Raw genomic sequence first — 14262 nt, forward strand, 5'->3', positions numbered from 1 at the left:
GACTCACTGTCAGTGTGATGCTCTGGGAAACGTTATCTGTGTGATACTCTGGGACTCACTGCCTGTGTGTTGCTCTGGGACACAATGCCTTTGGGATGTTCAGGGACTCACTGTTTGATGCTCGGGGACTCACTGTCTGTGTGATGCTCTGGGACTCACTGTCTGTGTGTTCCTCTGGGAATCACTGTCTGTATGATGCGCTAGGAATCACTCTCTGCTTGATGCTCTGGGAATCACTGTCTATGTGTTGTTCTGGGAATCACTGTCTGTATGATGTGCTGGGAATCACTCTCTGTGAGATGCTCTGGGACCCACTGTCTGTGCGATGCTCTGGGACTCACGGCCTGTATGATACTCTGGGACACACATCCTGTGTGATATTCCACGACTCACTCTCTGTGTGATGCTCTGGGACTCGCTGTCTGTGTGATACTGTGGTATTCACTGTCTGCGTGATGCTCTGGTACGCACTGTCTGTGTGATGCTCTTGGATGCACTGTCTGTGTGATTTTCTGGGACCCACTGCCTGTGTGATGCTCTGGGAGTCACAGTCTGCTTGATGCTCTGGGAATCACTGCCTGTGTGTTGCTCTGGGACTCACTGTCAGTGTGATGCTCTGGGACTCGCTGTCTGTGTGATGCTCTGGGAGTCACAGTCTGCTTGATGCTCTGGGAATCACTGTGTGTTGCTCTGGGACTCACGGTCTGTGTGATGCTCTGGGAATCACTGCCTGAGCGATGCTCTGGGACTCATTACCTGTGTTGATATTCTGGGACTCACTGTCCGTGTGATACTCTTGTGCTTGCTGTCTGTGTGATGCTCTGGGACTCACTGCCTGTGAGATGCTCTGGGACCCGCTGTCTGTGCAATGCTCTGGGACTCAATGTCAGTGTGATTATCTGGGACTCGCTATCTGTGTAATACTCTGGGACTCACTGCCTGTGTGATGCTCTGGGACACAATGCCTTTGTGATGTTCAGGGACCCACTGTCTGTTTGATGCTCTGGGACTCACTGTCTGTGTGATGATCTGGAACTCACTGTCTGTGTGATGCTCTGGGACTCACTGTCTGATTGATGCGCTGGGACTCACTGCCTGTGTGATGCTCTGGGAGTCACAGTCTGCTTGATGCTCTGGGAATCACTGCCTGTGTGATGCTCTGGGAGTCACAGTCTGCTTGATGCTCTGGGAATCACTGTCTGTGTGATGCTCTGGGAATCACTGCCTGAGCGATGCTCTGGTACTCACTACCTGTGTTGATACTCTGGGACTCACTGTCCATGTGATACTCTTGTGCTTGCTGTCTGTGCAATGCTCTGGGACTCACTGTCAGTGTGATGCTCTGGGAAACGCTATCTGTGTGATACTCTGGGACTCACTGTCTGTGTGTTGCTCTGGGAATCACTGTCTGTATGATGCGCTGGGAATCACTCTCGGCTTGATGTGCTGGGAATCACTCTCTGTGTGATGCTCTTAGATTCACTGTATGTGAGATGCTCTGGGACCCGCTGTCTGTGCGATGTTCTGGGACTCACTGCCTGTATGATACTCTGGGACACACATCCTGTGTGATATTCCACGACTCACTGTCTGTGTGATGCTCTGGGACTCGCTGTCTGTGTGATACTCTGGTATTCACTGTCTGTGTGATGCCTTGGTACGCACTGTCTGTGTGATGCTCTTGGATGCACTGTCTGTGTGATGCTCTGGGACCCACTGCTGTTTGATGCTCTGGGAGTCACAGTCTGCTTGATGCTCTGGGAATCACTGTATGTGTGTTGCTCTGGGACTCACTGTCAGTGTGATGCTCTGGGACTCGCTGTCTGTGTGATGCTCTGGGAGTCACATTCTGCTTGATGCTCTGGGAATCACTGTCTGCTTGATGTTTTGGGAATCACTGCCTGTGTGATGCTCTGGGACTCACTACCTGTGTTGATACTCTGGGACTCAATGTCAGTGTGATGCTCTGTGACTCGCTATCTGTGTGATATTCTGGGACTCACTCCCTGTGTGATGCTCTGGGACACAATGCCTTTGTGATGTTCAGGGACCCACTGTCTGTTTGATGCTCTGGGACTCACTGTCTGTGTGATGATCTGGGACTCACTGTCTGTGTGATGCTCTGAGACTCACTGTCTGTTTGATGCGCTGGGCCTCACCGTCTGTGTGATGCTCTGGACTCACTGCCTGAGCGATGCTCTGGGACTCACTACCTGTGTTGATACTCTGGGACTCACTGTACATGTGATACTCTTGTGCTTGCTGTCTGTGCAATGCTCTGGGACTCGCTGCCTGTGAGATGCTCTGGGACCCACTGTCTGTGTGATGCTCTGGGACTCACTGTGTGATACTCTGCGACTCACTGCCTGTGTGATACTCTGGGAATCACTGCCTGTGTGATGCTCTGGGACTCAGTGAATGTGCGTTGCTCTGGGAATCACTGCCTGTGTGATGCTCTGGCACTCACTGTCTGTGAGATGTTCTGGGACCCGTTGTCTGTACGATGCTCTGAGACTCACTGCCTGTGTGATGCTCTGGTACTCACTGTCAGTGTGATGCTCTGGGAAATGCTATCTGTGTGATACTCTGGGACTCACTGCCTGTGTGATGCTCTGGGACTCACTACCTGTGTTGATACTCTGGGACTCACTGTCCGTGTGATACTCTTGTGGTTGCTGTCTGTGTGATGCTCTGGGACTCACTGTCAGTGTGATGCTCTGGGAAACGCTATCTGTGTGATACTCTGGGACTCACTGCCTGTGTGTTGCTCTGGGACACAATGCCTTTGGGATGTTCAGGGACTCACTGTTTGATGCTCGGGGACTCACTGTCTGTGTGATGCTCTGGGACTCACTGTCTGTATGATGCGCTGGGAATCACTGCCTGAGTGTTGCTCTGGGACTCACTGTCAGTGTGATGCTCTGGGACTCTCTATCTGTGTGATACTCTGGGACTCACTGTCTGTGTGATGCTCTGGAACACACTGTCTGTGTGATGCTCTGGGACTCACTGTCTGTGTGATGCTCTGGGATGTACTGTCTGTTTGATACTCTGGTATTCACTGTCTGTGTGATGCTCTGGTACACACTGACTGTGTGATGCTCTGGGAGTCACAGTCTGCTTGATGCTCTGGGAATCACTGTCTGTGTGTTGCTCTGGGACTCACAGTCTGTGTGATGCTCTGGGAATCACTGCCTGAGCGATGGTCTGGGACTCACTGTCCTTGTGGTACTCTTCTGCTTGCTGTCTGTGTGATGCTCTGGGACTCGCTATCTGTGTGATACTCTGGGACCCACTGCCTGTGTGATGCTCTGGGACACAATGCCTTTGTGATTTTCAGGGACTCACTGACTGTATGATGCACTGGGAGTCACAGTCTGCTTGATGCTCTGGGAATCACTGTCAGTGTGATGCTATGGGACTCACTGTCTGTGTGATACTCTGGGATGCACTGTCTGTGTGATGCTCTGGGACACAATGCCTTTGTGATTTTCAGGAACCCACTTTCTGTTTGATGCTCTGGGACTCACTCTCTGTATGATGCTCTGGGACTCACTGCCTGTGTGATGCTCTGGTACACACTGTCTGTGTGATACTCTGGGATGCACTGTCTGTGTGATGCTCAGGGACTCACTGCCCGTGTGATGCTCTGGGAGTTACAGTCTGTTTGATGCTCTGGGAATCACTGCCTGTGTGATGCTCTGGGAGTCACAGTCTGCTTGATGCTCTGGGAATCACTGTCTGTGTGATGCTCTGGGACTCACTACCTGTGTTGATACTCTGGGACTCACTGTCCGTGTGATACTCTTGTGCTTGCTGTCTGTGCAATGCTCTGGGACTCACTGTCAGTGTGATGCTCTGGGATGCACTGTCTGTGTGATGCTCTGGGACACAATGCCTTTGTGATTTTCAGGAACCCACTTTCTGTTTGATGCTCTGGGACTCACTGCCTGTGTGATGCTCTGGTACACACTGTCTGTGTGATACTCTGGGATGCACTGTCTGTGTGATGCTCAGGGACTCACTGCCCGTGTGATGCTCTGGGAGTCACAGTCTGTTTGATGCTCTGGGAATCACTGCCTGTGTGATGCTCTGGGAGTCACAGTCTGCTTGATGCTCTGGGAATCACTGTCTGTGTGATGCTCTGGGACTCACTACCTGTGTTGATACTCTGGGACTCACTGTCCGTGTGATACTCTTGTGCTTGCTGTCTGTGCAATGCTCTGGGACTCACTGTCAGTGTGATGCTCTGAGTAACGCTATCTGTGTGATGCTCTGGGACTCACTGCCTGTGTGATGCTTTGGGAATCACTGTCTGTATGATGCGCTGGGAATCACTCTCTGTGTGATGCTCTGGGATTCACTGTCTGTGAGATGCTCTGGGACCCACTGTCTGTGCGATGCTCTGGGACTCACTGCCTGTATGATACTCTGGGACGCACATCCTGTGTGATATTCCACGACTCACTGTCTGTGTGATGCTCTGGGACTCGCTGTCTGTGTGATACTCCGGTATTCACTGTCTGTGTGATGCTCTGGGATGCACTGTCTGTGTGATGCTCTGGGACCCAATGCCTGTGTGATGCTCTGGGAGTCACAGTCTGCTTGAGGCTCTGGGAATCACTGCCTGAGCGATGCTCTGGTACTCACTACCTGTGTTGATATTCTGGGACTCACTGTCCGTGTGATACTCTTGTGCTTGCTGTCTGTGTGATGCTCTGGGACTCATTGCATGTGAGATGCTCTGGGACCCGCTGTCTGTGCTATGCTCTGGGACTCACTGTCAGTGTGATGCTCTGGGACTCGCTATCTGTGTGATGCTCTGGGACACAATGCCTTTGTGATGTTCAGGGACCCACTGTCTGTTTGATGCTCTGGGACTCACTGCCTGTGCGATGCTCTGGGAGTCACAGTCTGCTTGATGCTCTGGGAATCACTGTCTGTGCGATGCTATGGGACTCACTGTCTGTGTGATACTCTGGGATGCACTGTCTGTGTGATGCTCTGGGACACAACGCCTTTGTGATTTTCAGGAACCCACTTTCTGTTTGATGATCTGGGACTCACTCTCTGTATAATGCTCTGGGACTCACTGCCTGTGTGATGCTCTGGTACACACTGTCTGTGTGATACTCTGGGATGCACTGTCTGTGTGATTCTCAGGGACTCACTGCCTGTGTGATGCTCACTGTCCGTGTGATACTCCTGTGCTTGCTGTCTGTGTGATGCTCTGGGACTCACTGCCTGAGCGATGCTCTCCGACTCACTACCTGTGTTGATACTCTGGGACTCACTGTCCATGTGATACTCTTGTGCTTGCTGTCTGTGTGATGCTCTGGGACTCACTGCCTGTGAGATGCTCTGGGACCCACTGTCTGTGTGATGCTCTGGGACTCACTGTGTGATACTCTGCGACTCACTGCCTGTGTGATACTCTGGGACTCACTCCCTGTGTGATGCCCTGGGACTCACTGTCTGTGTGTTGCTCTGTGACTCACTGCCTGTGTGATGCTCTGGGACCCGCTATCTGTGTGATACTCTGGGACTCACTGCCTTTGTGATGTTCAGGGACCCACTGTCTGTGTGATACTCTGGGACTCTCTGTCTGTTTGATGCTCTGGGACCCACTGTCTGTGTGATGCTCTGGGACTCAGTGTGTGATACTCTGCGACTCACTGCCTGTGTGATACTCTGCGACTCACTCCCTGTGTGATGCCCTGGGACTCACTGTCTGTGTGTTGCTCTGGGAATCACTGCCTGTGCGATGCTTTGGGACTCGCTGTCTGTGTGATGCTCTGGCACTCACTGTCTGTGAGATGTTCTGGGACCCGTTGTCTGTGCGATGCTCTGGGACTCACTGCCTGTGTGATGCACTGGGACTCACTGCCTGTGTGATGCTCTGGGAATCACTGCCTGAGCAATGCTCCGGGACTCACTGTCTATGTGATACTCTCGTGCTTGCTATCTGTGTGATGCTCTGGGACTCACTGTGAGATACTCTGGGATCTGCTGTCTGTGTAATGCTTTGGTACTCACTGTCAGTGTGATGCTCTGGGATTCGCTATCTGTGTGATACTCTGGGACTCACTGCCTGTGTGATGCTCTGTGACACAATGCCTTTGTCATGTTCAGGGACTCACTGTCTGTTTGATGCTCTGGATCTCACTGCCTGTGTGATACTCTGGTATTCACTGTCTGTGTGATGCTCTGGGATGCACTGTCTGTGTGATGCTCTGGGAGTCACAGTCTGCTTGATGCTCTGGGAATCACTGTCTGTGTGTTGCTCTGGGACTCACCGTCTGTGTGATGCTCCGCGAATCACTGCCTGAGCGATGCTCTGGGACTCACTACCTGTGTTGATTCTCTGGGACTCACTGTCCGTGTGATACTCTTGTGCTTGCTGTCTGTGTGATGCTCTGGGACTCACTGCCTGTGAGATGCTCTGGGACCCGCTGTCTGTGCAATGCTCTGGAACTCACTGTCTGTGTGATGCTCTGGGACTCGCTGCCTGTGTGGTGCTCTGTGATGGACTGTCTGTGTGATGTTTTGGTACTCACTGTCTGTGTGATGCTCTGGGATTCACACTCTGTGTGATACTCTGGGACTCCCTGCCTGCATGATACTCTGGGACCCGTTGTCTGTGTGATACTCTGGGACTCACTGCCTGTGTGATGCTCTGAGACTCATTGTCTGCGTAATGCTTTGGGAGGGACTGTCTGTGTGATGTTTTGGTACTCACTGTCTGTGTGATGCTCTGGGATTCACTCTCTGGGTGATACTCTGGGACACACTGTCTGTGTGATGCTTTGGGACTCACTGTCTTTTGAGTTCTTTGAGAAGGTGACTAAGGAAGTGGACGAGGGTAAAGCAGTAGATGTTGTGTATATGGATTTTAGTAAGGTGTTCGATAAGGTTCCCCATGGTAGGCTAATGCTAAAACTACGGAGGTATGGCATTGAGGATACATTAGAGGTTTGGATTAGGAATTGGCTGGCTGGAAGGAGACAGAGGGTAGTAGTTGATGGACTATGTTCATCTTGGAGTGCAGTTACTAGCGGTGTACCACAAGGATCTGTTTTGGGACCATTGCTTTTTGTTATCTTTATAAATGATCTAGAGGAAGGGCTTGAAAGCTGGGTAAGCAAGTTTGCGGATGACACAAAAGTCATGTGAATGAGTTGTGAATAGTGAGGAAGGAAGTGGTAGGTTACAGCGAGAAATAGATAAGTTGCAGAGCTGGGCAGAAATGTGGCAAATGGAATTCAATGTAGCTAAGTGTGAAGTCATTCACTTTGGTAGGAGTAACAAGAAGATGGATTACTGGGCTAATGGTAGGCTACTTGGTAGTGTGGATGAGCAGAGGGATCTTGGTGTCCATGTACACAGATCTCTGAAAGTTGCCACCCAGGTAAATAGTGCTGTGAGGAAGGCATATGGTGTACTGGGCTTTATTGATAGAGGAATTGAGTTCCGGAGTCCTGAGGTCATGTTGCAACTGTATAAGACTCTGGTGCGGCCTCATCTGGAGTATTGTGTGCAGTTTTGGTCGCCATACTATAGGAAGGATGTGGAGGCATTGGAACGAGTGCAGAGGAGGTTTACCAGGATGTTGCCTGGAATGGTAGGAAAATCTTATGAGGAAAGGCTGAGGCACTTGGGGCTGTTCTCATTGGAGAAGAGAATGTTTAGGGGAGATTTGATAGAGGTGTATAAGATGATTAGGGGTTTAGATAGGGTAGACACTGAGAACCTTTTTCCGCTAATGGAGTCAGGTGTTACTAGGGGACACAGCTTTAAATTAATGGGTGGTAAGTATAGGTCAGATGTTAGGGGTAGATTCTTTACACAGCGGGTTGTGAGTTCATGGAATGCCCTGCCAGTAGCAGTGGTGAACTCTCCTTCTTTATGGTCATTTAAGCGGGCATTGGATAGGCATTTGGAAGTTATTGGGCTAGTGTAGGTTAGGTAGGATTCGGTCGGCGCAACATCGAGGGCCGAAGGGCCTGTACTGCGCTGTATCTTTCTATGTTCTATGTTCTATGTCTGTGTGATACTCTGGGACTCACTGCCTGTGTGATGCTTTGGGACTCACTGTCTGTGTGATACTCTGGGCCACACTGTCTGTGTGATGCTCTGGGACTCTCTGCCTGCATGATGCTCTGGGACTCACTGTCTGTGTGATACTCTGGGCCACACTATCTGTGTGATGCTCTGGGACTCACTGTCTGTGTGATACTCTGGGCCACACTGTCTGTGTGATGCTCTGGGACTCTCTGCCTGCATGATGCTCTGGGACTCACTGTCTGTGTGATACTCTGGGCCACACTGTCTGTGTGATGCTCTGGGACTCACTGTCTGTGTGATACTCTGGGCCACACTGTTTGTGCGATGCTCTTGGGACTCACTGCCTGTGTGATGCTCTGGGACTCACTGTGTGATACTCTGGGACTCACTGCTTGCATGATACTCTGGGACGCACTGCCTGTGTGATGCTCTGGGAGTCACAGTCTGTGTGATGCTCTGGGATTCACTGTCTGTGCGATGCTCTGGAATGCACTGTACGTGCGATGTTTTGGTACTCACTGTCTGTGTGATACTCTGGGACTCACTGTCTGTGTTATGTCTGGGACTCACGGCCTGTGTGATACTCTGGGACACACTGTTTGTCTGATGCTGTTGGGACTCGCTGCCTGTATGATAGTTGAGGGGACACTGTCTGTGCGATGCTCTGGGACTCACTGTCTGTGTGATGCTCTGGGACTCACTGTCTGTGTGATGCTCTGGGAGGGACTGTCTGTGTGATGAATTGGTACTCACTGTCTGTGTGATGCTCTGGGTTTCACTATCTGCATGATACTCTGGGACTCTCTGCCTGTATGATACTCTGGGACTCACCGCCTGTGTGATGCTTTGGGACTCATTGTCTGTGTGATGCTCTGGGACTCACTGTCTGTGTGATGCTCTGGGAGGGACTGTCTGTGTGATGTTTTTGTACTCACTGTCTGTGTATCGCTCTGGGATTCACTATCTGTATGATACTCTGGGACTCTTTGACTGTGTGATGCTCTGGGACTCATTGTCTGTGTGATGCTCTGGCTCTCACTGTCTGTGTGATGCTCTGGGATGGACTGTCTGTGTGATGCTCTGGGACTCACTGCCTGAATGATACTCTGGGGGACACTGTCTGTATGATGCTCTGGGACTCACTGCTTGTGTGATGCTTTGGTACTCACTGCTTGTGTGATGCTTTGGTACTCACTGTCTGTGAGATGCTCTGGGATTCACTCTCTGTGTGATAATCTGGGACTCACTGCCTGTATGATGCTCTGGGACTCATTGTCTGTGTGATGCTCTGGGACTCACTGTCTGTGCGATGTTTTTGTACTCACTGTCTGTGTGATGCTCTGAGATTCACTCTCTGCGTGATACTCTGGGACTCACTGCCTGTGTGTTGTTCTGCGACTCACTGCCTGTGTGATGCTCTGGGATGGACTGTCTGTGTGATGAATTGGTACTCACTGTCTGTGTGATGCTCTGGGATTCACTCTCTGTGTGATACTCTGGGACTCACTGCCTGTGTGATGCTCTGGGACTCATTGTCTGTGTGATGCTCTGGGACTCACTGTGTGATACTCTGCGACTCACTGCCTGTATGATACTCTGGGACTCACTGCCTGTGTGATGCTCTCGACTCATTGTCTGTGTAATGCTCTGGGACTCACTCTCTGTGTGATACTCTGGGCCACACTGTTTGTGCGATGCTCTTGGGACTCACTGCCTGTATGATACTTGAGGGGAAACTGTCTGTGCGATGCTCTGGGACTCACTGTCTGTGCGATGCTCTGGAACTCACTGTCTGTGTGATGATCTGGGACTCACTGTCTGTGTGATGCTCTGGGAGGGACTGTCTGTGTGATGTTTTTGTACTCACTGCCTGTGTGATGCTCTGGGATTCACTCTCTGCATGATACTCTGGGACTCACTGTCTGTGTGATGCTCTAGGGCTCACTGTGCGAAACTCAGGGACTCACTGCCTGTATGATACTTTGGAACTCACTGTCTGTGTGATGCTCTGGGACTCACTGTGTGATACTCTGCAACTCACTGCTTGTATGATACTCGGGGACTCACTGCCTGTGTGAAGCTCTGGGAGTCACAGTCTGTGTGATGCTCTGGGTCACACTGTCTGTGTGATGCTCTGGGATTCACTGTCTGTGTGATGCACTGGGACTCACTGCCTGTGTGATGCTCTGTGATGGACTGTCTGTGTGATGTTTTGGTACTCACTGTCTGTGTGATGCTCTGGGATTCACTCTCTGTGTGATTCTCTGGGACTCTCTGCCTGCATGATACTCTGGGACACACTGTCTTTGTGATACTCTGGGACTCGCTGCCTGTGTGATGTTCAGGGACCCACTGTCTGTGTGATACTCTGGGACTCACTGTCTGTGTGATGCTCTGGGACTCTCTGCCTGCTTGATGCTCTGGGACCCACTGTCCGCGTGATGCTCTGGGACTCACTGCTTGTGTGATGCTTTGGAACTCACTGTCTGTGTGACGCTCTGGTACTCACTGTCTGTGAGATGCTCTGGGATTCACTCTCTGTGTGAAAATCTGGGACTCACTGCCTGTATGATGCTCTGGGACTCATTGTCTGTGTGATGCTCTGGGACTCACTGTCTGTGCGATGTTTTTGTACTCACTGTCTGTGTGATGCTCTGGGACTCACTGTCTGTGTGATGCTCTGGCTCTCACTGTCTGTGTGATGCTCTGGCTCTCACTGTCTGTGTGATGAATTGGTACTCACGGTCTGTGTGATGCTCTGGGATTCACTCTCTGTGTGATACTCTGGGACTCACTGCCTGTGTGATGCTCTGGGATTCATTGTCTGTGTGATGCTCTGGGACTCACTATGTGATACTCTGTGACTCACTGCCTGTATGATACTCTGGGACTCACTGCCTGTGTGATACTCTGGGCCACACTGTTTGTGCGATGCTCTTGGGACTCACTGTCTGTGCGATGCTCTGGGAGGGACTGTCTGTGTGATGTTTTTGTACTCACTGCCTATGTGATGCTCTGGGATTCACTCTCTGCATGATACTCTGGGACTCACTGTCTGTGTGATGCTCTAGGGCTCACTGCCTGTGTGAAGCTCTGGGAGTCACAGTCTGTGTGATGCTCTGGGTCACACTGTCTGTGTGATGCTCTGGGACTCACTGTCTGTGCGATGTTTTTGTACTCACTGTCTGTGTGATGCTCTGGGACTCACTGTCTGTGTGATGCTCTGGCTCTCACTGTCTGTGTGATGCTCTGGCTCTCACTGTCTGTGTGATGAATTGGTACTCACGGTCTGTGTGATGCTCTGGGATTCACTCTCTGTGTGATACTCTGGGACTCACTGCCTGTGTGATGCTCTGGGATTCATTGTCTGTGTGATGCTCTGGGACTCACTATGTGATACTCTGTGACTCACTGCCTGTATGATACTCTGGGACTCACTGCCTGTGTGATACTCTGGGCCACACTGTTTGTGCGATGCTCTTGGGACTCACTGTCTGTGCGATGCTCTGGGAGGGACTGTCTGTGTGATGTTTTTGTACTCACTGCCTATGTGATGCTCTGGGATTCACTCTCTGCATGATACTCTGGGACTCACTGTCTGTGTGATGCTCTAGGGCTCACTGCCTGTGTGAAGCTCTGGGAGTCACAGTCTGTGTGATGCTCTGGGTCACACTGTCTGTGTGATGCTCTGGGATTCACTGTCTGTGTGATGCACTGGGACTCACTGCCTGTGTGATGCTCTGTGATGGACTGTCTGTGTGATGTTTTGGTACTCACTGTCTGTGTGATGCTCTGGGATTCACTCTCTGTGTAATTCTCTGGGACTCTCTGCCTGCATGATACTCTGGGACACACTGTCTTTGTGATACTCTGGGACTCGCTGCCTGTGTGATGTTTAGGGACCCACTGTCTGTGTGATACTCTGGGACTCACTGTCTGTGTGATGCTCTGGGACTCACTGTCTGCTTGATGCTCTGGGACTCACTGTCTGTGGAATACTCTGGGACTCACTGCCTGTATGATGCTCTGGGACTCATTGTCTGTGTGATGCTCTGGGACTCACTGTCTGTGCGATGTTTTTGTACTCACTGTCTGTGTGATGCTCTGGGATTCACTCTCTGCGTGATACTCTGGGACTCACTGCCTGTGTGATGTTCTGGGACTCACTGCCTGTGTGATGCTCTGGGACTCACTGCCTGTGTGATGCTCTGGGACTCACTGCCTGAATGATACTCTGGGGGACACGGTGTGATGTTCTGTGACGGACTGTCTGTGTGATGCTCTGGGACTCACTGCTTGTGTGATGCTTTGGAACTCACTGTCTGTGTGATGCTCTGGTACTCACTGTCTGTGAGATGCTCTGGGATTAACTCTCTGTATGATAATCTGGGACTCACTGCCTGTATGATGCTCTGGGACTCATTGTCTGTGTGATGCTCTGGGACTCACTGTCTGTGCAATGTTTTTGTACTCACTGTCTGTGTGATGCTCTGGGATTCACTCTCTGCGTGATACTCTGGGACTCACTGTCTGTGTGATGCTCTGGGACTCACTATCTGTGTGATACTCTGGGACGCACTGCCTGTGTGATGTTCAGGGACCCACTGTCTGTGTGATGCTCTGGGACTCACTGCTTGTGTGATGCTTTGGAACTCACTGTCTGTGTGATGCTCTGGTACTCACTGTCTGTGAGATGCTCTGGGATTAACTCTCTGTATGATAATCTGGGACTCACTGCCTGTATGATGCTCTGGGACTCATTGTCTGTGTGATGCTCTGGGACTCACTGTCTGTGCGATGTTTTTGTACTCACTGTCTGTGTGATGCTCTGGCATTCAATCTCTGTGTGATACTCTAGGACACACTGTCTGTGTGATGCTCTGGGACTCACTGTCTGTGTGATGCTCTTGGGACTCACTGTCTGTGCGATGCTCTGGGACACACTGCCTGTGTGATGCTCTTGGGACTCACTGTCTGTGTGATACACCTGGACACACTGCCTGTGTGATGCTCTTGGGACTCACTGCCTGTGTGATGCTCTGGGACACACTGCCTGTGTGATACACCTGGACACACTGTCTGTGTGATGCTCTGGGACTCAATGCCTGTGTGATGCTCTGTGATGGACAGTCTGTGTGATGTTTTGTACTTACTGTCTGTGCGATACTCTGGGACTCACTGTCTGTGTGATGCTCTGGGACTCACTGTCTATCTTATTTTCTAGGACTCAGTGCCTGTGTGATGCTCTGGGAGTCACTGTCTGTGTCATGATCTCGGACTCACTCTCTGTGTGATAATCTGGGACTCACTGCCTGTGCGATGCTCTGGGACTCACCACCTCTATGATGCTCTGGGATTCACTGTCAGTGTGATGCTGTGGAACTCATCGTCTTTTCATGTATCACTGGGCATCGGAGTGTGTCTGGGAAAAGTTACAAAGAGTGAAATTCAAAACTGATCTTGGAGGAATTGTTTTTGGTGAAGTTCACAGCCAAGAAGCAGATAAGTGTATTGTTTTTAAGTGTGACCTACAGAAAGTCTGCAGTAATCAGTAGAGTGGGTTCTTCCTTGATTATATGTTTTTTTGAGATATGTCTCTTAATTAAACTTAAAATATAAGCCATAACTATTAATTTAACCTGGGGCAGTATTTTGTAGAGGAATAAGACGGTGTTATTTTCTGGCTCTGTAGATTGTGAAGGAGCAAAAATGGCCTTTAGTATGTGAAATGCACTTTTTGTCTGATGTGGGAGTTTAAAGAGAGTTTAGGGGTTACTGCAGATTATATTTGCAATAAATGCTGTTGGTTGTGAATCTTATCAGATCAAATGAACCAGTTGGAGAAACAGATAGAAACATTGAGGAATTTGCAACAGCAATAATATGTGATGGTTGGCAGTTATAGGAAGGGGGAAAAGTCTCATATAGAGTCACATAGCTGTGTTAACTCCCGGGATGGTAAGAGAGATAGGCAGATAGTACAGGAGCCTTCCATGGCTATACCCATTTCAAACAAGTATGCTGTTTTGGAAAATGTAGGGGGTGATGGATTCTCAGAGGAATGTAGCACAAACAGCCAAGTTTCTGGTATTGAGACTGGCCCTAATGCAATGAGGGGTATGTCAGGTTCCAAGAGATCAACTGTGTTAGGGGACTGTCTAGTTTCTGTGGCCAGATGTTTCTGTGGCTAGCAGCGAA

The sequence above is a fragment of the Hemiscyllium ocellatum genome, chromosome 19 (genome assembly GCF_020745735.1).
Source record: "Hemiscyllium ocellatum isolate sHemOce1 chromosome 19, sHemOce1.pat.X.cur, whole genome shotgun sequence".
In the NCBI taxonomy this organism is placed as follows: Eukaryota; Metazoa; Chordata; class Chondrichthyes; order Orectolobiformes; family Hemiscylliidae; genus Hemiscyllium; species Hemiscyllium ocellatum.